General features: G+C 43.6%; 1 protein-coding gene and 1 long non-coding RNA gene across 2 annotated transcripts in view; one reads left to right on the plus strand and one right to left on the minus strand.

The window, feature by feature from the left end:
* LOC106587057 (protein kinase C-binding protein NELL1) overlaps window positions 1-24,391 on the plus strand; it is a 493,867-nt gene that overhangs the window by 251,082 nt on the left and 218,394 nt on the right. The gene's annotated exons all lie outside the window — the stretch shown is intronic.
* On the minus strand, window positions 2,795-3,909 carry LOC123730758 (uncharacterized). Its single transcript, XR_006762187.1, has 2 exons — window positions 3,483-3,909; window positions 2,795-3,344 (listed from the first exon to the last, which is right to left on the minus strand). It is a non-coding gene; the product is annotated as an uncharacterized lncRNA (long non-coding RNA).

The following is a 24,391-nucleotide window of genomic DNA, read 5'->3' on the forward strand; positions in this document are numbered from 1 at the left end:
GGGCTCACACACACACCCACACACACAATATCAGGCACTCCGTTGTAATTGGCTGAGAGGTGTGTTGACACAACAATATGTAAATGACTGAATCAGGTGACCCGCGTTAGTTAAAATGTTTCATTGCTTGATCAAGCGCTATTGAATGCATTTGAATAATGACAGAAATAGTGTGTCCAAGTATTGCTGTAGAAGTCGTCTACATCTTAACCTTGTAACACAAATGTACCCTGCAACACTAATTAAAACCCTATAACACTGTGTCTTAACCCTTAAGACTAATCATTTTCTGCATGATATAGAACAAAGATTTGTTTTAAGATAGTTCATATCATGGCCCATCAAGCTATTAGATTCTCTATTATTATCTGTCATCTTTTTTTCTGCTGAAGTACAGAATTTAGTAATGCCTGTACTTGTGTCTGATATTAATATGCAGTGTTACAGGGTAAATTTGTGTTAGAAGGTTAAGATGTAGAGGACTTCTACAGAAATATTTTAAACTTCATACATAATATGCCGGTTAATTATGTAATCATTTAATAACTCTGTGTCAATAGCATGCTGCTATTCCATGACAGAATGTCTGTGTCCCAAGTGGCACCCTATTCCCTATGTATTGCCCTACTTTTGACCAAGGCCCATAGAGCTCTGGTCAAAAGCATGTAGGGAATAAGGTGCCATTTGGGACTCAACCAAGAGATTTAAGCCTTATGTTACACATTATTACACACTATTGTTAATGTCATTACTCAAATGCAATCAATAAGACTTGATCAAGCAATCAAATATCTTAAATAACGACGGTCACCTGACATTTACATATTGTTGTGTCAACGCACCTCTTGGCCAATGACTACGGAGTGCCTGACATTGTGTGTGTGCGTGTGTGGGTATGGGTGTGTGTTGGCATGCTCCCTTACATGTGTCTCATAAGATATGAGAAAACTGTGTTCAAAATCAAAGATGACATTCCCCTCCAACTCAGAACAAGATTAGATAAGCAATGTAATATCAACACTCAAGTAGCTTTTCATTTGTCTTCAGGTATTAAAACGTCTCTCCTGCACTTGCCACTGATTATTAATTACAGATGAAAGGAATACCAAATAAGGGCATCACTGTGATTGGCAGAAGGTTAAACACTTTCTTATCTGCAGAGACACGGAACAGAAATTCTTTGGTGTATTCACACATCACCACCATGGAATCTGACGAGACCACTAAGCTATAGCAAAGAGAGCTATCACACTATTAATCAACAGAAAAACAATGCTTTACCTGTCACCTGGCTTGTAATCAAGTAGTGCACTATAAGGGGAATAGGGCGCTATATGGGACGCAGACCTGGTTTATCTTCAGTGGGACCGAAGACCCAGAGAGGCCAGCTCAGGGTTTTCTATCACGATCTTCACAGTTTATCGAAGCACTCGCTCTCTCTTCACGGAAATTGTTAAAGATAAGTTACAACATAAGTTGTGTTGCAGATAAATTCACTTATTTATAAGTTGGCTATGGGATTCAAACCAGCAACCTTTCATTACTGTCCCAACACTCTTAACCGCTAGGCCACCTGCCGCCCATAATAGACAATGTATGTAGTATTGTCCCTGTCTGAGACCTTAAGCTACTTTAAGTTGGATGTATTAGTTGTTCTTCTTGACTTGGCTATCGTATGTACTGTAGGGTATACTGTGAAGGTTCCTGTAATATGCATTACTATTATCTTCCGCTAAAATATATGTAGCATGTAGCCAGGCTTGTGAAAGATGGATGTAGTGGTTTTCTTCCACTCTACCCTCTCCACCCCCTCTCTCACGATCCCACCATTTGTAGAAAATAATTCTCCGATTTTGTACTGCATCTTTCGCTATCTCTCCCTCTATTCCCCCTCTTTCTTCTTCTCTTTCCCCCACTCTATCACCACCTCACCTCTCTCTTTTACATTTACATTTGAATCCTACAGACGAAGAACCATATATGTGACAATTTTTCCATTTTAAGATAATCAGTTATTTTTATATTATTAATTGTGTGTACCACATTAGGTGTTTTATGGTTGACAAATAATTCACCATACTCATATCTTCCAACAACAATTGATATTTTTTTGTTATTTCAAAAAAGACTTTTTTTATTGCCGTTTTAATTTTTAGAATGTGGAAGAACAGTATATCTCCAGTGATGATTTCAGTTTGTGGAAGAACAGTATATGTGACATTTTGCATGACACTTGTAAGATGTCCTTTTTTTAACACCTGATATGATGTTTTAAGTACTTTCAATTGCAGATGCCCTTCATGTAAATAACTTAAATGCAATATGTAGTTAATTCATTTGTATGGAGGTTCATTTAAAGGTGGTCTATCAACTTTAGCACTGATGACTTTTCTTAAAAGTTGAGTCATGAAATCTTAGTCTCATTTAAAATGAAGCCCTCAATGTGAACATACCATAGAATAACTACAAAAATAGAATTCAATCAAAAGAAGCACAACTTCTACATATCAAATATGGATCAATGTGATGTGCCAATATGCAGGTCCCTAAGGTCAATATTACAAAACGTTCAGAAAACCATTCTCTTTGCGTTTAACACTATGATCAGCAATTAAGTTTTGAATTGCGTTAAACCCATGCTAAAGGCAAGAAATGTCCTGTACTGAGGTGACAGCAGTAAATAAGTATTAACTGCTTAGAGTTGATGCTAAATGTGGTGACAGAGAGACGTACTGTGTATTGTAATGAATAACAAAAGGGAATCAAGATCAAATGAATACTCACATACTGTATGTGATGACTTGTTTGTTTTTAATTAATTCAGATTTAAAAAAGGTTCAAATGATCACACACAAAATCATTCTCAACAGAACACATTGTACATAACATTTTCTACACTAGGAACAACATCTTAAAATGTAATTCATTCAATATATTGTGCTGGTTGAAATCATACACAAATTGATTCACATAGAAAATTCCTACAATAGGGGTGACATGTTTTCTGAAATGTATTCAGATTCAACATACTATACAGGTTCAGGGGATCATAAACTCACAGAAAAAACGGTTAATTATGTAGCTTGGTTTAACATCAAATTATTCACTCTGCAGTGATTTATAAAAAGAGCGTGCAGCAGCTGGCAAGTAGTTGAGCATGGTCATCAGATCTTGGTACTTGTTTTTTTTGATGGGCAGAGTACTCTCATATGCTCTAGGGTAGTGGCTTGCAAAATAGGGAGGTTGAGGTGTAGCTCCTTGTTTTGGTTTGGAGATCAGCCACGATTTCCATCCCTCAAATAGACTGTGGCTCTGTCTGGCGTACAGATTCCAAGGATCCTCAACTGAAATTACAACAGAAACATTTTAAGTTCCTGACATCAATAAACAACTTTCACAGTCAAGCACTAGGATATTTTATTGTTAGAACAACATGTTGCATGTTGATGATGAATGTTAGTAAACTATTCTCTGTGCAATACCTGTGATATACTGTCATCGGATCTTAGAATGAGCCAATGTTTGCGATCGATTCCTTTCCCAATACCTGTGACTTTTAACCACCTCACTGAGGTGATCTGTAGTCCAGCTGGTCGCTTGAGGACAGAATCTGGCAGGTGCCTGAAGTCTTCACATTGCATCCTCATCACCTTGAATGGTTTTGCTGGTTGTGCTTCAAGCATCATCTTTGAAACATCATCAGGTGTATGAAGGACTGACACCTTGCGCCTCTTCTCAATGGTGGCAAAAGATCGATCACAAGGAAGAAAAGAATGACCAGAGACCATGAACTTCTGCTCAACTTGGGTAAAGTAACCCATAGAGATGAGCATCGACATCAGATTGAGCATCCGCCAGTTGTTATTCTGCCCACAGCATCTGTCACTGAAGATGATCAACTTGCGCACCTCTGGTTTGGTGAGTGGCGTGAATTTTGTCTTCACCCACTTCAATATGCAGCTTGCTACCTCAATGGGCCCTCGGTGTGCAATCCCCTCATGCCAAACACACATGTATGCAGGATCTTCTTTTCCAAGTTCCTGGATGCAAAGGTTAAAATTTGACAGCTGCCGCTGGTAGTAGACATTGGAGTGGGTCAGATTAGGGGTGTACATCACCCCCTGTAGATCCACAGAAATGACATGGCAGTCAGCATTGGCTTTAGCCCACTCAGTGTCACTTTGAAGCTGTGTGTAGGCCTTTTCGGCTTTTCGATGGTGCAACTCACTTTCAACTGCAATCTTCTTCTTCTCCTCTTCAGATGTTGCTGCTGACATCTTAGTGAAGAATGCGTCACATTTGCCACAGGTGTCACTCCTGGGTTGGCCGAAATTGAGACTCTGCTGTTTGAAAATGTCCCTATAAACCCAGAATTTTGCAGATGATGTGGTATTCTTCTCTTTGTAGAGTCGGTACATTCGCAACAAATTCAGATCAGGGCTGAGGTATTCTCTGTGTACATCCCCTTCATCCGAGAGTAGTGGTTCTGGGTTCTTGGGAAAGATAAAATGTGCTCCTTTATGCCCTCTTTCACTGTAGCATGTATCCGATGTGGCCTGTAAGGAGACAACAAGATGTTGTTGAACTTGTATTCTCTCAATGGTCTAGGGACCTGCCTTAGAGTGCAACTGTGTCGCTATAACCGGGGTACAAATCCCGGTCACGCCATTGCCGTTTGTGGCCGGGGGGTCCTGTAGGGCGGCGAGAATTAGGCCAGTGCCGTCCGGTGGGAGGGGGAAGGTAATCGGCACTCAGTCCTCAATGCTCAGGTTGTAGTTGGACAGCTTAATTACCATCATTTTGTTTAAAAGTAATAAACATTTTTATATTTTTGTTTCAGAATTCGCTATTCATCCATTCGATACTCTATGTTAATGTTTAGAAGATTGTTTAGAGCACTGCTATAGTGAAATAATCCAGGCTGGAATCCATAGCGCATTACCTATTGCTATGCTTCCCTCTTCCATCTTCTAAAGGAGACCTAGCCTCAGTAGCCTGATCTGGAGACCCTGCAACCTCACCTGCCTCAGCTTGAACTCCTAACTTTTCCTGAACAACCTGACCAAAACAATTACATTTCAATTAGCAGGTTCTAAAAAAACTAGTACAAAGAATACAATATGTTTGTAATTGATATTCATATAGACATTAACTCATATTTTCACTTGCCTGAAGATGGCTGTTGGTTAGCTGGAACACAGACATGAAAGTGACCTTGCACACATTCAATCTCTGGCCTGCTTGCTGTACATGGTATTTGAAGGTTTGTTTCCGTCGTTTGTTCTCCTTTGTATCCTCAGGTTTACGTCTCCGTTTCACCTCATGCTGCAATAAAAATTGACAATGATAAATTCAGAATTTAATATACTGTAGCACATTCAGGGTATTGCTTGATCAGGACCTCCATCTTTCACACACTCCCAACCTATACGCAGAATGAGTTTGTGTTGCACCATTGTGTAACACTGCACTTTTAGAGTTAACGTTAATGTACGTATCATTACTGTCAAAGTTAAACTATGCAAGTGTTCAATATAGCTATTATAATAATAGGAGTTTTGTCCTATTTCTAACCTGTTCTAAGCCGGAGAGAATCAACGCTTGTTGTTTCTCGTATGGGACAGTGTAGAAAGTGTTGAACAGATGCAGCTTGCGCTCATCAGTCAACTTTCCACCATCCTTTCTGCACGTCGTGGAACACGCTCTTCCCTGCAGGATACAGTGTAACGTTACATATAACTAGCTAGCTACTGTAGCCATGTCGAATCATCCGGTGGATGGAGAAAAAGTAGCTAGCTATGTTTCTTCTATAATCTAGCAATAACATTTGTAACGATAATGTATAAGTTAGTAGCCAACGAACTTTAGCTAATATGTTTTCTCTATAGTTACAAATTAGACAACCCAGAACATACATGTTAGTTACTGTACTCAATAGCTAGCTAGCTAGATTGTTTGATATACGGTTCTTCCACATACCTCTTTTGGACAGCTTTTCCCAGTTTTTTCTTGACCCTTACGATTTGTATAGGGTTTTCCCGCATCCCGTAAGATCTTCCTTTGCCTGTCTTTCCATTCTTTTCGTTTTGTTTTACGTTTCTTTCCCACATTTCGGCGATTTTCATCAGCAACAGAAAAGTTGTGCGCTTGTCCGTCCATTCTGAGTGCTGCACATAAACGGTTATTCCACGAGAGCCTATCTTTAAATTTAAAAATATTGTTAATTAGCGCGTGGAAAGCTTGTGAAACCGGTTCACTATAGAAAAAGGGTGTCCAATAACGATTTTTCATGTATATCTCTTTTTTTTAATAAATGTCACATATATGGTTCTTCGTCTGTAGGATTCATTTTACATTTAAGTCATTTAGCAGACGCTCTTATCCAGAGCGACTTACAAATTGGTGCATTCACCTTATGATATCCAGTGGAACAAACACTTTACAATAGTGCATCTAAATATTTTAGGGGGGGGTTAGAAGGATTACTTTATCCTATCCTAGGTATTCCTTAAAGAGGTGGGGTTTCAGGTGTCTTCGGAAGGTGGTGATTGACTCCGCTGTCCTGGCGTCGTGAGGGAGCTTGTTCCACCATAGGGGTGCCAGAGCAGCGAACAGTTTTGACTGGGCTGAGCGGGAACTGTGCTTCCTCAGAGGTAGGGGGGCCAGCAGGCCAGAGGTGGATGAGCGCAGTGCCCTCGTTTGGGTGTAGGGACTGATCAGAGCCTGAAGGTACGGAGGTGCCGTTCCCCTCACGGCTCCGTAGGCAAGCACCATGGTCTTGTAGCGGATGCGAGCTTCAACTGGAAGCCAGTGGAGAGAGCGGAGGAGTGGGGTGACGTGAGAGAACTTGGGAAGGTTGAACACCAGACGGGCTGTGGCGTTCTGGATGAGTTGTAGGGGTTTAATGGCACAGGCAGGGAGCCCAGCCAACAGCGAGTTGCAGTAATCCAGACGGGAGATGACAAGTGCCTGGATTGGGACCTGCGCCGCTTCCTGTGTGAGGCAGGGTCGTACTCTGTGAATGTTGTAGAGCATGAACCTACAGGATCGGGTCACCGCCTTGATCTTAGTGGAGAACGACAGGGTGTTGTCCAGGATCACGCCAAGGTTCTTAGCACTCTGGGAGGAGGACACAATGGAGTTGTCAACCGTGATGGCGAGATCATGGAACGGGCAGTCCTTCCCCGGGAGGAAAAGCAGCTCCGTCTTGCCGAGGTTCAGCTTGAGGTGGTGATCCGTCATCCACACTGATATGTCTGCCAGACATGCAGAGATGCGATTCGCCACCTGGTTATCAGAAGGGGGAAAGGAGAAGATTAATTGTGTGTCGTCTGCATAGCAATGATAGGAGAGACCATGTGAGGATATGACAGAGCCAAGTGACTTGGTGTATAGCGAGAATAGGAGAGGGCCTAGAACAGAGCCCTGGTGGACACCAGTGGTGAGAGCACGTGGTGCGGAGACAGATTCTCACCACGCCACCTGGTAGGAGCGACCTGTCAGGTAGGACGCAATCCAAGCGTGGGCCGCGCCGGAGATGCCCAACTCAGAGAGGGTGGAGAGGAGGATCTGGTGGTTCACAGTATCAAAGGCAGCAGATAGGTCTAAAAAGATGAGAGCAGAGGAGAGAGAGTTAGCTTTAGCAGTGAGGAGAGCCTCCGTGACACAGAGAAGAGCAGTCTCAGTTGAATGACCAGTCTTGAAACCTGACTGATTTGAATCAAGAAGGTCATTCTGAGAGAGATAGCAAGAGAGCTGGCCAAGGACGGCACGCTCAAGAGTTTTGGAGAGAAAAGAAAGAAGGGAAACTGGTCTGTAGTTGTTGACATCGGAGGGATCGAGTGTAGGTTTTTTGAGAAGGGGTGCAACTCTTGCTCTCTTGAGGACGGAAGGGACGTATCCAGTGGTCAAGGATGAGTTGATGAACGAGGTGAGATAAGGGAGAAGGCCTCCGGGAATGGTCTGGAGGAGAGAGGAGGGGATAGGGTCAAGCGGGGCAGGTTGTTGGGCGGCCGGCCATCACAAGTCGCAAGATTTCATCTGGAGAGAGAGGGGAGAAAGAGGTCAAAGCATAGGGTAGGGCAATGTGAGCAGGACCAGTGGTAGAAAGTGGACCAGCGGTGTCGTTTGACTGGGGGGGGGGGGGATTCAGGAGGGAGGTAAGGTGGCAAAGAGCTTCCTAGGGTTAGAGGTAGATGCTTGGAATTTAGAGTGGTAGAAAGTGGCTTTAGCAGCAGAAACAGAGGAGGAAAATGTAGAGAGGAGGGAGTGAAAAGATGCCAGGTCCGCAGGGAGGCGAGTTTTCCTCCATTTCCGCTCGGCTGCCCGGAGCCCTGTTCTGTGAGCTGGCAATGAGTCGTCGAGCCACGGAGCAGGAGGGGAGGACCGAGCCGGCCTGGAGGATAGGGGACATAGAGAGTCAAAGGATGCAGAAAGGGAGGAGAGGAGGGTTGAGGAGGCAGAATCAGGAGATAGGTTGGAGAAGGTTTGAGCAGAGGGAAGAGATAGGATGGAAGAGGAGAGAGTAGCGGGAGAGAGAGAGCGAAGGTTGCGACGGCGCAATACCATCCGAGTAGGGGCAGAGTGAGAAGTGTTGGAGGAGAGCGAGAGGGAAAAGGATACAAGGTAGTGGTCAGAGACTTGGAGGGGAGTTGCAATGAGATTAGTGGAAGAACATCATCTAGTAAAGATGAGGTCAAGCGTATTGCATGCCTTGTGAGTAGGGGGGGAAGGTGAGAGGGTGAGGTCAAAAGAGGAGAGGAGTGGAAAGAAGGAGGCAGAGAGGAATGAGTCAAAGGTAGACGTGGGGAGGTTAAAGTCACCCAGAACTGTGAGAGGTGAGCCATCCTCAGGAAAGGAACTTATCAAGGTGTCAAGCTCATTGATGAACTCTCCAAGGGAACCTGGAGGGCGATAAATGATAAGGATGTTAAGCTTGAATGGGCTGGTAACTGTGACAGCATGGAATTCAAAGGAGGAGATAGACAGATGGGTCAGGGGAGAAAGAGAGGATGTCCACTTGGGAGAGATGAGGATTCCAGTGCCACCACCCCGCTGGCCCGATGCTCTCGGGGTATGCGAGAACACGTGGTCAGACGAGGAGAGAGCAGTAGGAGTAGCAGTGTTATCTGTGGTAATCCATGTTTCTGTCAGCGCCAAGAAGTCGAGGGACTGGAGGGTAGCATAGGCTGAGATGAACTCTGCCTTGTTGGCCGCAGACCGGCAGTTCCAGAGGCTGCCGGAGACCTGGAACTCCACGTGGGTTGTGCGCGCTGGGACCACCAGGTTAGAGTGGCAGCGGCCATGCGGTGTGAAGCGTTTGTATGGCCTGTGCAGAGGGGAGAGAACAGGGATAGACAGACACATAGTTGACAGGCTACAGAAGAGGCTACACTAATGCAAAGGAGATTGGAATGACAAGTGGACTACACGTCTCGAATGTTCAGAAAGTTAAGCTTACGTTGCAAAAATCTTATTGACTAAAATGACTAAAATGATACTGTCACGTCCTGGCCAGTATACGGATTAATTGTTATTGTAGTTTGGTCAGGACGTGGCAGAGGGTATTTGGTTTATGTGGTTCGGGGTGGTGGTTTTTCTAAAAAGGGCATTTGATTTATGTATTCCGGGATTTTTGGGCACTGTTCCTTGTTTATGTAATTCTATGTTTAGTCTAGGTAATCTGTTTCTATGTTGAGTTAATTGGGGTGGACTTCCAATTGAAGGCAGCTGTTTGGTATCGCCTTTGATTGGAAGTCCTATATTAGTTGGGTGTGTTTGTCTGTGTAATTGTGGGAGATTGTTTCTTGTTTTGCCGAGTGAGCCTTTCAAGACTGTTTCGTTGTTCGTAAGTTCGTTTCTTTTTGTTGTTTTGGTGTGTTCATTATGAGTTAATAAATGTCAAGATGAGCGTACACATACCTGCTGCGTTTTGGTCCTCCATTACCAACGACAACCGTGACAGAATCTCCCACCAAACCAGGACCAAGCAGCAGAGGAAGGAGCAGTGGGATTTTGAGTTGGACTATGGTGAGAGATGGACTTGGGAGGAGATCTTGGGGGGGAGAAGGCTCCTACACTTGGGAGGAGATCCAAGCAGGAAAGGATCGCCTTCCATGGGGACAGGTGGTAAGAGAGAGAGAGGAAAGGCGAAAGGCTGGTATGGACCTGGAACGTTTCCGAGGAACACGACTGGCGTTGAAGCACGAGAGGCACCCCCAAGAATTTTTTTTGGGGGGCACACGGGTAGTTTGGCTAGGCATAGGAAGAGCCGGAAGCCAGCTACCCGTGGTTATATGGAGGAGCGTATGAGGTGGAGAGCGCCATGTTTCGCTGAGGAGCGCACTATCTCACCCATACGCACGCACAGTCTGGTGCGCGTTATTCCAGCCCCTCGCAGGTGCCGTGCTAGAGTGGGCATCCAGCCTGGTAGGAGGATGCCTGCGCAGCGCATCTGGTCGCCGGTACGCCTCCGAGGACCAGGCTACCCAACTCCCGCTCTACGCACAGCTACCATCAGGCCCCTGCACAGCCCAGTCTGCCCTGTACAAGCACCGCGCTTGTACAGGGCTACTAGTTCCATCCAGCCAGGACGGGTTGTGCAGGATGTAAGATCAAGACCGCCTGTGCGCCTCCATAGCCCTGGGTTTCCAGCTCCTGTCTCTCGTGCGGACCCGGAAGTGCGTCAGCCCAGTCCGACTCGTCCTGTTCCCGCTCCCCGCACTAGCCTGGAGGTGCGTGTTCCCAGTCTGGTACGTCCAGTACCAGCACCACGCACCAGGCTTCAAGTGCGTCATCCCAGTCCGACGTCGCTAGAACTGCCCGTCAGTCAAGAGTCGTCAGAACTGCCCGTCAGTCAAGAGTCGCCAGAACTGCCCGTCAGTCAAGAGTCGCTAGAACTGCCCGTCAGTCAAGAGTCGCCAGAACTGGCCGTCAGTCAAGAGTCGCCAGAGCCGCCCGTCAGTGAGGAATCGCCAGAGCCGCCCGTCAGTGAAGAGTCGCCAGAGCCACCCACTAGTCAGGAGCTGCCAGAGCTGCCAGAGTGGCCAGACTGCCCGGAGATGCCAGAGTGGCCAGACTGCCCGGAGATGCCAGAGTGGCCAGACTGCCCGGAGATGCCAGAGTGGCCAGACTGCCCGGAGATGCCAGAGTGGCCAGACTGCCCGGAGATGCCAGACTGCCCGGCGATGCCAGACTGCCCGGCGATGCCAGACTGCCCGGCGATGCCAGACTGCCCAGACTGCCCGGCGATGCCAGAGTGGCCCAACTTTCTTCCGGGTCTGCCAGAGTGGCCCGACTGTCTTCCGGGTCTGCCAGAGTGGCCCGACTGTCTTCCGGGCCAGCCAGAGTGGCCCGACTGTCTTCCGGGTCAGCCCGAGTGGCCCGTCTACCCGGAGCTGCCGGGGTGGGTCGTCTGCCCGGAACTGCCTGAACCAGAGCCACCTCCAGATATAGGTGGGTTGGGGAGGGGGGGTGTAGCACAGTGCCGTCGTTGACGGCAGCCACCCTCCCTTCCCTCCCTTTAGTTAGGGGGATTTTTTTGTTGTTGTTTGGGGGTTTTGTTAATTTGAGGTGCTTCCGGGGTTAGCACCTTTAGGGGGGGGGGGTACTGTCACATCCTGGCCAGTATAAGGATGAATTGTTATTGTAGTTTGGTCAGGACGTGGCAGAGGGTATTTGGTTTATGTGGTTCGGGGTGGTGGTTTTTCTAAAAAGGGCATTTGATTTATGTATTCCGGGGTTTTTGGGCACTGTTCCTTGTTTATGTAATTCTATGTTTAGTCTAGGTAATCTGTTTCTATGTTGAGTTAATTGGGGTGGACTTCCAATTGAAGGCAGCTGTTTGGTGTTGCCTTTGATTGGAAGTCCTATATTAGTTGGGTGTGTTTGTCTGTGTAATTGTGGGAGATTGTTTCTTGTTTTGCCGAGTGAGCCTTTCAAGACTGTTTCGTTGTTCGTAAGTTCGTTTCATTTTGTTGTTTTGGTGTGTTTATTATGAGTTAATAAATGTCAAGATGAGCGTACACATACCTGCTGCGTTTTGGTCCTCCATTACCAACGACAACCGTGACAGATACAGTACTGCTGGCTGGTGAAGTAGGCTAGCTAGCAGTGGCTGCGTTGTTGACTTTGTTTGAAAGTGTAGCTGGCTAGGTAACCTCGATAGTTTCAGTACTACACCTTTATCATGATAAAAGGCAACTATGTAGATATCTAACATAACTCTAATCAAGACGTTCCTTTGTAATGTATTTAGTTTCTACAATGCTGCTCGTTGGTAACGGTTGGCTAGGTTTGGAAAATGGCGTCGCGGAGGACGAAAATAGCTGGCTAGCTAACCTCGATAATTACTCTAAACTACACAATTATCAAACTATGACAAAGACAACTATGTAGCTAGCTAACACTACACTAATCAAATCGTTCCGTTGTAATGTATTAGTTTCTACAGTGCTGATAGTCGGTAAAGGTTGGCTAGCTAGCAGTGGGTTTGATGTTGACTAGGTGTGTTGACTAAGTTTGGAGAACGGCGTCGCGGCGGACGAAAATAGCTGGCTGGCTAACCTCGATAACTACTCTAAAACTACACAATTATCTTAGATACAAAGACAGCAAAGACAACTATGTAGCTAGCTAACACTACACTACCCCCTCCTCATCTCTCTATTCCCCTCTATCTTTCTAACCCAGAGAGAGAGAGAGAGAGAGAGAGAGAAATGGCAGGCAGTAAGCTTGTTGAAAGGGGACAAGGTGATATGGGGAATGTCACATGCTCTCTGTGGGAAGCCACGGAAGCTCGGCTGTTTTTAGCTGCTGTGAATTGAAAATCTCTCTTAATGTTTAATTTCCCCTTGAGAGTCACCTTGAGAGAGCGGCAGAGAGGGAGGGAGAGTGAGAGATAAGGTGAGATACAATAAATGTAGGGAGAAAGAGAGAGTTGTGTACACTCTTAGAAAAAGAGGTGCTAAGTGCAACCATACAGGGTTCTTTGGTTTGTCCCCATAGGGGAACCCTTTTTGGTGCTAGGTAGAACCCTTTACAGAGGGTTTTACCTATAACCCTTCTATGCAGCGTTCTTCATAGAACCCCTGGAAATGGTTCTACCTAGAACCCATGAAGGGTTATGCCGAGAACTCTGTATGAACGGTTCTAACAAGAACCCTTTTATCCTCTAAAGGTTATTTCTATAATCCTTTATGAAGAGTTCTACAAATAACCTTTTCATCCTAAAGGTTCTTCCTGGAACCATCTATGAAGGGTTGTACCGATAACCCTTTTATATTTGAAGGCTTCTTCCTAGAACCCTCTATGAATGGTTCCATCAGCCTTATAAGCCTTTAAATTGTAACTCTTTACAACATAAGGCCTTTCTTTGATGGCCTAGTTATTCCTTAACCTCTCTGGGCTAGGCGGGACGAATTCGTCCCACCTACGCAACAGCCAGTTGAATCCCGTGGCGCGATTTTCAAATACCTTAGAAATGCTATTACTTCAATTTCTCAAACATATGACTATTTTACAGCATTTTAAAGACAAGACTCTCGTTAATCTAACCACACTGTCCGATTTCAAAAAGGCTTTACAACGAAAGCAAAACATTAGATTATGTCAGCAGAGTACCCAGCCAGAAATAATCAGACACCCATTTTTCAAGCTAGCATATAATGTCACAAAAACCCAGAAGACAGCTAAATGCAGCACTAACCTTTGATGATCTTCATCAGATGACACACCTAGGACATTATGTTATACAATACATGCATGTTTTGTTCAATCAAGTTCATATTTATATCAAAAAACAGCTTTTTACATTAGCATGTGACGTTCAGAACTAGCATACGAAATTACTCACGATAAACGTTCACAAAAAACATAACAATTATTTTAAGAATTATAGATACAGAACTCCTTTGTGCAATCGAGGTGTCCGATTTTAAAATAGCTTTTCGGTGAAAGCACATTTTGCAATATTCTCAGCAGATAGCCCAGCCATCACGGCTAGCCATTTAGACACCCACCAAGTTTAGCCCTGACCAAAGTCAGATTTACTATTACAAAAGTTTGATTCGCTTTGTTGTTTTCGTCAGAATGCACTCCCAGGATTACTACTTCAATAACAAATGTTGGTTTGGTCCAAAATAATCCATCGTTATATCCAAATAGCGGCGTTTTGTTCATGCGTTCCAGACACTATCCGAAATGGTAAATCAGGGTCACGAGCATGGCGCAATTCGTGACAAAAAAATTCTAAATATTCCAATACCGTACTTCGAAGCATGTCAACCGCTGTTTAAAATCAATTTTTTTGCCATTTTTCTCGTAAAAAAGCGATAATATTCCGACCGGGAATCTGCGTTTAGGTAAAAAGACGAAAGAAAATAAAGCATGGGGTTGACTCGTGCACGCACCTAAGGCCATTGTCCTCTGATCGGCCACTTGCCAAAGGCGATAATGTGTTTCAGCCTGGGGCTGCCTCGATATCATTCAGCTTTTTCCCGGGTTCTGAGAGCCTATGGGAGCCGTAGGAAGTGTCACGTTACAGCAAAGATCCTCAGTCTTCAATAAAAAGAGCCAAGATGAACAAGAACTTGTCAGACAGGCCACTTCCTGTTCAGAATATTCTCAGGTTTTTGCCTGCAATATGAGTTCTGTTATACTCACAGACACCATTCAAACAGTTTTAGAAACTTTAGGGTGTTTTCTATCCAAAGCCAATAATTATATGCATATTCTAGTTTCTGGGCAGTAGTAATAACCAGATTAAATCGGGTACGTTTTTTATCCGGCCGTGTAAATACTGCCCCCTACCCCAACAGGTTAACCTCTTGACGTTCGCCTAGGATAGGGGGCGCCACAGCGCATTTTGAAAAAAATTTGTGCCCATTTTAAACGGCCTACTACTCAAATTCAGAAGCTAGGATATGCATATAATTAATACTTGTGGATAGAAAACACCCTAAAGTTTCTAAAACTGTTTGAATGGTGTCTGTGAGTATAACAGAACTCATATGGCAGTCAAAACCCCGAGACAGATCGAAACAGGAAGTGGAATTCTGAATTGCGAACTCAACATCATCACGTTGCCTATTAATCACACCGTGAGCTATGGTTCATTGAGCACTTCCTATTGCTTCCACTAGATGTCCCCAGTCTTTACAAAGTGGTTTGAGTCTCCTACTGTGAAAACTGAATGAATGAGACGCTGTTGAAATTGGTCACATGAGGAGGGCCATCACCATTATGACGCCGGCGGCCCTGGCTTCCCTCCCCTTTCGAAACGTTTTGAAAGACAATGAAATCATCCTCCTTGAATCTTATTGGCTCTCTTGTTGAAAAACGCCCTGAAGATTTATGACATTTTTGACATGTTTGAACGAACCTAAATGGGAAAAAAAAGCATTTTCTCGAAATGGCTGTCCCGCGGCCGACGGAGCATTTGGATCAGCCTTCAGACGCGCTAACAAGAACAAGCTCTTGGAACATAAAGGAGTAATTTTTTCGAACGAAAATACATTTGTTGTGGACCTGGGATTCCTGGAAGTGCTTTCTGATGAAGACAACCAAAGGTAAGGGATTATTGACAATAGTATACAAGACTAGCTGTGATATGTGATTGTTCCAAGATGGCGCTGACCTGTAACGTTAGCCTATTTCTCAGAGTATCGCAGCCCCTTTCATCGCAAAGTATGATTACCCAGTAAAGTTAATTTTAAATCTGGCATTACAGGTGCTTTCAAGAGATATTCATCTATAAATCTTAGAATGACAATATTACATTTTAAAAATGTTTTCGAATAGTAATTTAGTAAATTGTAGCTCTGTTTCATCGGATGCATTTGAGGGAAAATAGTTAGTCAACGTTACGCACCGATGTAAAATGCTGTTTTTATGTATAAATATGAACTTTATCGAACAAAAGAATGGATGTATTGTGTAACATGATGTCCTAGGTGTGTCATCTGATTAAGATTGTCAAAGGTTAGTGCTGCATTTAGCTGTTTTTGGTTATTTGTGATGCATGTGGTTGGTCGGAAAATGGCTATGTGGCTACTTTTACGATATACTCCTCTAACATAATCTAATGTTTTGCTTTTGCTGTAAAGCCTTTTTGAAATCGGACAACGTGGTTCGATTCAGGAGAGGTGTATCTATAAAACGATATAATTTGAAAAAAAAATTGAAAAAAAAAAATTATTACATTTTGTTATGCTAATGGCGATATGATTTTTCGCTGGATGGAGGCCGCACAGGGGTTAAAACTGTTTAATTTGATCCTGAGTGTGGGTTATTTCCCTGACATCTGGAATCAAAGACTCATAACCCCAATCTTTAAGAACGGAGTCAAATTTGACCCTAACTATTATGGAGGCATTTGTGTGAACAGTAACCTGGGGAAAGTTTTCTGTAGTATTATAAATGTAAGAGTTATACATTTCCATAATAAGCACAATGTAATGAGTTAAAGCCAAATTGGATTTATACCAAAACATCGCCCGACCAATCATATTTATACCCTACACACTCTGATAAACACGTCCACCAAAATAATGTCAACATTTACACTGCTTTATCAACTTCCAAAAAGCATTTGATCCTATTTGGCATACAGGACAATTCTACAAAGTTATTAAAAGCCATGGAGGGGGTAAAAGTAATGACATAATTAAATCAATTTACAGTATTCTGGCAATATGTGCAACATCAAAATTGGCAAGAAAATAACATCATTCTTTAACCAGGGGCGAGGCCTTCACCAGGGTTGCAATCTGAGCCCCGTGCTCTTCAATATTTACATCAAGGAATTGGCCGCTATTTTCGAAAAATCTCCAAAATTCAGAGGTTAAATGTTGAACAAGTTGAGGAGACTACACTTTGTGTTACCTTAGATTTTAAACAGTCATGGTCAAAAATATAGATTCAATGGTTGTAAAGATGGGGAGAGAGTAATAAAGAGATGCTCTGCTTTTTTGACACCACACTCCACAAAGCAAGTCCTGCAGCCTCTAGTTTTATCTTATCTTGATTATTGTCCAGTCATATGGTCAAGAGCTGCAAAGAAAGACCTAGTTAAGCTACAGCTGGCCCAGAACAGAGTCGTACGTCTTGCTCTTCATTGTAATCAGAAGGCTAATATTAATACTATGCATGCCAGTCTCTCTTGGCTAACAGTTGAGGGAAGAAAGACTCTGTCACTTCTTGTTTTTATAAGACATGAATGTGTTGGAACTTCCAAATTGTTTGCATTTTAAAAAAAATTACCACTTTTTCGTGGTATCCAATTGGTAGTTACAGTCCTTTCCCATCGCTACAACTCCCTTATGGACTCGGGAGAGGCAAAGGTCGAGAGCCGTGCATCCTCCAAAACACAACCCAGCCAAGTGCTTCTTGACACAATGCCCGCTTAACCCAAAAGCCAGCCACACCAATGTGTCGGAGGAAACACTGTACACCTGGTGACCGTGTCAGCATGCATTGCACCCAGCCCGCCACAGGAGTCTCTAGTGTGCAATGGGACAAGAACGTTCCTGCCAGCCAAACCCACCCCTAGCCTGGACTCGAACCAGGATCTCTAGTGGCACAATGCACTGCGCCACTCCTGAGGGCTTGCATAGTCAACTTACACACAGCACTTTCACACACACTTAACCCACCAGGGGTCTTTTCACAGGCCACTGGTCAGAACAAATTCAAGGAAACTTACCGTATTATACAGAGCCATGAGTGCATTGAACTCCCTTCCATCTTATATAGCGCAAGTGAACAGCAAACATGGTTTAAAAAAAACAAATAAAGCAACACCTCACAGCCAGGGTTGGGTAGGTTACTTTCTAAATGTAATCAATTACAGTTACTAGTTACCTGCCCAAAATTGTAATTAGTAACATAACTTTTGGATTACCCAAACTCAGTAATGTAATCTCATTACATTCCGTTCCATTTAGAGTACTTTCCCCTTAAGAGGCATTAGAAGAAGAGAATGTATGTTACCAATTGAACGACATCTATTTCAGGATAAATCAATGTTAAAGTTTACATAGCTGGCCATATATTGATGTTACATTTTACTTTATGGGTTGGTTATGTAGGCTTCTTCTAACCCATCGCCTTCTATTACATATAATACAATTAAGTTATATCTTTACATTACAAACCAAAGTCTATCAGAATTCCAGTCATTCCAATAAATGTTATATTCAAGAATAGGACTTGGAAGTATGGAAGTATAGATGAGCCAAATTGTTTTACCTGAGCTTAACTCAAAAACGAAGGACTTATTAGCCAGACCTGCTCTGTTGTTTATGATTTTGCTGACTGATAGCGCTCATATACTCGAGTTGAAAAATAAATGCTGCGCTCATGGAATGGAATGCTTTGAGCACTACTGAAAAGTGCTATTTAGATGTGAAAAATAAATGCAATTTGCTGCATTTGCTATAGGCCTATTGTTTATCTTTTTGTTGGTGACACTTTGATATCATGATAATATGCAGCTGTTTAAAGGGCAAATCCACAGATAAAACAATAACAAAACAGTCGCCCTGCCTTTGTTTTGGTAAAATGCTGAGGGATGTGCCTGGAGAAATGTAACCACTCTCAAATTAATAGACAGAGCTATGGATTCAAAGACTGACCATCCCTGATATCAAAATTATTGTTTTAGCAATGTTTGGAGGCTATACAGTGTTTGTTTACATTTACAATTGTGTTCAAATACACATTTAGTTTTGTAAACAGCCATCCACAACAACCACAATCTGTAAGGCGCATGAGAGAGCAGTAGTGGGATTCACATCAATGCGCTATGTAGATATCAATAATAAGTGATATTCTTATCGCCATAGATTACACCACTGCTGTCGTCCTTACCGCCAAGCATTTATTCAAGTTGGATAATCTTTGGATGCCGACAGCAGTCGCACCATTGGAAGACATAGCATGGATTGTAACCTACGAAAGCCTATTCTTGCTCTTTTCCCGCGATCCATCAAACCCATTTGGTGTGTCTTCATAATGGTCTCTGACTTGTAGTCAGACTCGCTTAGGTGGAACAAACTTAAACTTGCGCCTTTCTTCAATGCTGATTTGAATTTCATTGAGAAAACAGAGATGTGTCAAATATTTTGTTTTTCCGCAAACATCCTTTCTGAATTTAAAAGTAGTCATCAAAGTCATCATCTAGTTTTTCAATCAATGTAGCTCAACTGGACACCTAAATGATGCAGGGAATGAACTTCGAGAGAAAGCACACAGGATATTCTAAGCCATTAAAAACATATTCAAAATCAAATACCTGGCTAAAACGGATTGAATGTCTCATTGAACCAATTGCACTTCATGGCAGCGAGGTGTGGGGTCCACTTCTAAAACAAGATCTCACCCAATGGGACAAACACCCCATTGAAAACCTGCATGCATAGTACTGTAAGATTCTCCTTCATGTCCAAAGGAAACCTACAAACAATGCATGCAGGGCAGAATTAGGCCAATATCCACTAATAGTACAAACTTAAAAACCGAGCAATTAAGTTTTCAAACATCTAAAATACATTTATCCCCTCTTATATCATTACCAAGCCCTTCAATGCCAAGAGTTGAGCAAAGAAAAGCGTACCCTCATCAAGCTGGTCCTGGGGCTGAGTTCACAAACCTGTTCTACTAACACACTGAAGCCGCAGGACCAGAACCTCCAATCAATCAGAGTACACCAAATTAAATCACAGTCAAAACAAAACTACATTACCTATTAGAAAACACAAGCACAAGAACAAAATGCAGTGATATCTGGCACTAAATCGACAGTACTTTTTGACCATGGTTACTGATCAAACACTTAGAAACAATTTGACAAAGTACAGGCTCAGTGAGCACAGCCTTGCCATTGAGAAGGGTAGACACAGGAAAACTTGGCTCCCTGTAGAGGAAAGGCTGTGCAACCACTGCACCATTAAAAAAAAAAAATGTCACCTTTATTTAACCAGGAAGGCCAGTTGAGAACAAGTTCTCATTTACAACTGCGACCTGGCCAAGATAAAGCAAAGCAGTATCAACGTACATAATCAAACGTACAGTCAATAACACAATAGAAAAATCTATGTACAGTGTGTGCAAATGTAGAAGAGTAGGGAGGTAAGGCAATAAATAGGCCATAGAGGTGAAATAATTACAATTTAGCATTAACACTGGAGTGATAGATGTGCAGATGATGATGTGCAAGTAGAGATACTGGGGTGCAAAAGAGCAAGAGGATAAATAACAACATGGGGATGAGGTAGCTGGATGTGCTATTTACAGATTGGCTGTGTACAGGTACAGTGATCGGTAAGCTGCTCTGACAGCTGATGCTTAAAGTTAGAGAGGGAGATATACGACTTCAGCTTCAGTGATTTTTGCAATTCGTTCCAATCATTGGCAGCAGAGAACTGGAAGGAAAGGCGGCCAAAGCAAGTGTTGGCTTTGGGGATGACCAGTGAAATATACCTGCTGGACCGTGTGCTACGGGTGGGTGTTGTTATGGTAACCAGGGAGCTGAGATAAGGTGGGGCTTTACCTAGCAAAGACTTATAGATGACCTCGAGCCAGTGGGTTTGGCGACAAATATGTCGTGAGGGCCAGCCAACGAGAGCATACACGTCGCAGTGGTGGGTATTATATGGGGCTTTGGTGACAAAACTGATGGCACTGTGATAGACTACATCCAGGTTGCTGAGTAGAGTGTTGGAGGCTATTTTGTAAATGACATCGCCGAAGTCAAGGATCGGTAGGACAGTCAGTTTTACGAGGGTATGTTTGGCAGTGTGAAGGAGGCCTTGTTGCAAAATAGGAAGCCGATTCTAGATTTAATTTTAGAGTGGAGATGCGTAATGTGAGTCTGGAAGGAGATTTTACAGTCTAACCAGTCACCTAGGTATTTCTAGTTGTCCACATATTCTAAGTCAGAATCTTCCAGAGTTGTGATGCTCGTCGGGCGGGCGCGTGCGGGCAGCAAATGGTTGAAGAGCATGCATTTAGTTTTACTAGCATTTAAAAGCAGTTGGAGGCAACGGAAGGAGTGTTGTATGGCATTGCAGCTCGTTTGGATGTTTGTTAACACAGTGTCCAAAGAAGGGCCAGATGTATATAGAATGGTGTCGTCTGCGTAGAGGTGGATCAGAGAATCACCAGCAGCAAGAGTGACATCATTGATATATACTGAGAAAAGAGTCAGCCCGAGAATTGAACCCTGTGGCACCCCCATTGAGACTGACAGAGGTCCGGACAACATGCCCTGCGATTTGACACACTGAACTCTATCTGAGAAGTAGTTGGTGAACCAGGCGAGGCAGTCATTTGAGAAACCAAGGCTATTGAGTATGCTAATAAGAATGCAGTGATTGACAGAGTCGAAAGCCTTGGCCAGGCCGATGAAGACAGCTGCACAGTACTGTCTTTATCGATGGCGGTTATGATATTGTTTAGGACCTTGAGCATGGCTGAGTTGCACCCATGACCACCTCGGAAACCAGATTGCATAGTGGAGAAGGTATGGTGCGATTCGAAATGCTCGTTTATCTGTTTGTTAACTTGGCTTTCGAAGATTTTAGAAAGGCAGGGCAGGATAGATATAGGTCTATAACAGTTTTTGTCTAGAGTGTCTCCCCCTTTGAAGAGGCAGATGACCGCGGTAGCTTTCCAATCTTTGGGGATCTCAGACAATACGAAAGAGAGGTTGAACAGGCTAGTAATAGGGGTTGCAACAATTTATTCTGATCATTTTAGAAAGAGAGATTGTCCAGATTCTCTAGCCCAGCTGATTTGTAGAGATCTAGATTTTGCAGCTCTTTCAGAACATCAGCTGTCTGGATTTGGGTGAAGGAGAAGTGGGGGGGGGGCTTGGGCAAGTTGCTGCAGGGGGTGCTGAGCTGTTGGCTGAGGTTGGGGTAGACAGGTGGAATGCATGGCCAGCCGTAGAAAAATGCTTATTGAAATGATCGATTATCATAGATATTATCGTAGCCTTATCGTAGCCTCAGTGCAGTGGGCAGCTGGGAGGAGGTGCTCTTGTTCTCTATGGACTTTACAGTGTCCTAAACATTTTGGAATTAGTGCTACAGGATGCAAATTTCTATTTGAAAAAGCTAGCCTTAAATTTCCTGACTGAATATATTGGTTCCTGACTTCACTGAAAAGTTGCATATCGCGGGGGCTATAGAATGCTAATGAAAAACGCCACAAGATGTTTTTGTGCTGGTCAAGGGCAGTCAAGTGTGGGGTGAACCAAGAGTTATATCTGTTCTTGTTTCTACATTTTTTGAATGGGGCATGCTTATTTAAGATGGCGAGGAAAGCACTTTTAAAGAGCAACCAGGCATCCTCTACTGACGGGATGAGGTCAATATCCTTCCAGGATACCTGGGCCAGGTCGATTAGAAAAGCCTGCTCACTGAAGTGTTTTAGGGAGCGTTTTACTGTGATGAAGGGTTCTAGTAGCTAGTTAGCTGGCTAGCTTCTGATGGGGGTTCCGGTTCTAAAGTATAAAAATAGCAGATCCGTACCACATTGGGTGAGGCGGGTTGCAGGAGAGTATATTCAGTCCATCGATGGAAAGTGAGATTAAAATATATACGAAGTATATATGAAAAAAACGATATATACACAGGACAGGACGGAACAAGACAAAACACACGTCCGACTGCTACGCCATCTTGAAATATTGTTCCATCACGTATCCATACTTCAACCTACTATAATTGTGTTATTCAGAGGATGTATTCTGTTTTTCTTTCTGTTCTTCTCCTGAGTTTGGTTTTAACTGTCCTGTATTCCCACTCTGTCCTCCCCTTCCTGTCCTTGTATCTTTCTGTCTGACGTTCTTCCTCACGGTGTGGGCTTGCTCCAGGCCAGGAAGTCTAGGCCGCTTCTCTGGCTTGCTGCCTAGCACGACAGCAGGAACTGAGACAGAGCTGCATCTACTGACAAAATGTAAAAATATAAAACAATTAGAGTGTCATTTCCCCAAATTTGAAGCCTTTATTGAAGGTTTCAAAGACCTCTCTGATGAGAAAAGACTACCCGTCCTGGTGGGGAAGCCGCAGAGAGCTGTGGGTTGGCAGCACATTACATTGCTGCCTGCAATAAGATGAGGGACAGTGTCTGACAGACCAACCTGCACATGTCCTCTATGCTTTTGTTATTGTCCATTGTATGGTTATTTTTACCCTTGATTATTGTTGTTACTGATTGTCCCGTTGACAATATTGATTATTATTATTATTATGTTAATATTGTAAATAAATCACAAAATCTCCAAACTACGCTTTGGCAATATGTAAACTGTCATGCCAATTTAATTGAATTGAAATATTGAGAGAGAGAGAAATAGATAGAGATAGAAGAGAGATACTTTAATATATATATATAATCCTCAAATTAGTGGATTTATACAGGTGTATAAAATCGAGGACACAACCATACAATCTCCATAGACAAACATTGGAAGTAGAATGGAAGAGATCAGTGACTTTCAACGTGGCACAGTTATAGAATGCCAGTTTTCCAACAAGTCAGTCTGTCAAATTGCTGCCCTGCTAGAGCTGCCCTGGTCAACTGTAAGTGCTGAAGTCGAAACGTCTAGGAGCAATAATGTCTCAGCCGCAAAGTGGTAGGCCACACAAGCTCACAGAATGGGACGGCCGAGTACTGAAGCTCGTAGTGTGTAAAAATTGTCTGTCCTCGGTTGCAACACTCACTACCGAGTTCCAAACTGCCTTTGGAAGCAAAGTCAGCACAAGTACTGTTCTTTGGGAGCTTCATGAAATGGGTTTCCAATGGCCGAACAGCCACACACAAAACCTAAGAACACCATGAGCAATGCCAAGCGTCAACTGGAGTGGTGTATAGCTCGCCGCCATTGGACTCTGGAGCAGTGGAAACACGTTCTCTGCAGTGATGAATCACGCTTCACCATCTGGCAGTCTGACGGACTAATCTGAGTTTCGGCCGATGCCAGGAGAACAGTACCTGTCCCAATGCATAGTGCCAACTGTAACATTTGGTGCAGGAGGAATAATGGTCTGGGGCTGTTTTTCATGGTTCAGGCTAGGCCCCTTAGTTCCAGTCAAGAGAAATCTTAACACTACAGCATACACTTAGATTTTAAACGATTCTGTGCTTCCTACTTTGTGGCAACAGTTTGGGGAAGGCCTTTTCCTGTTTTAGCATGACAATGCCCGTGTGAACAAAGCGAGGTCCATACAGAAATGGTTTGTTGAGATTGGAGTGCAAGAACTTGACTGGCCTGTACAGAGCCCTGACCTTAACCCCATCGAACACCTTTGGGATGAATTGGAACGCCGACTGCGAGCCAGACCTAATTGGCCAACATCAGTGGCTGACCTCACTAATGCTATTGTGG

Source organism: Salmo salar, chromosome ssa26 (assembly GCF_905237065.1).
Source record: "Salmo salar chromosome ssa26, Ssal_v3.1, whole genome shotgun sequence".
Classification (NCBI taxonomy): Eukaryota; Metazoa; Chordata; class Actinopteri; order Salmoniformes; family Salmonidae; genus Salmo; species Salmo salar.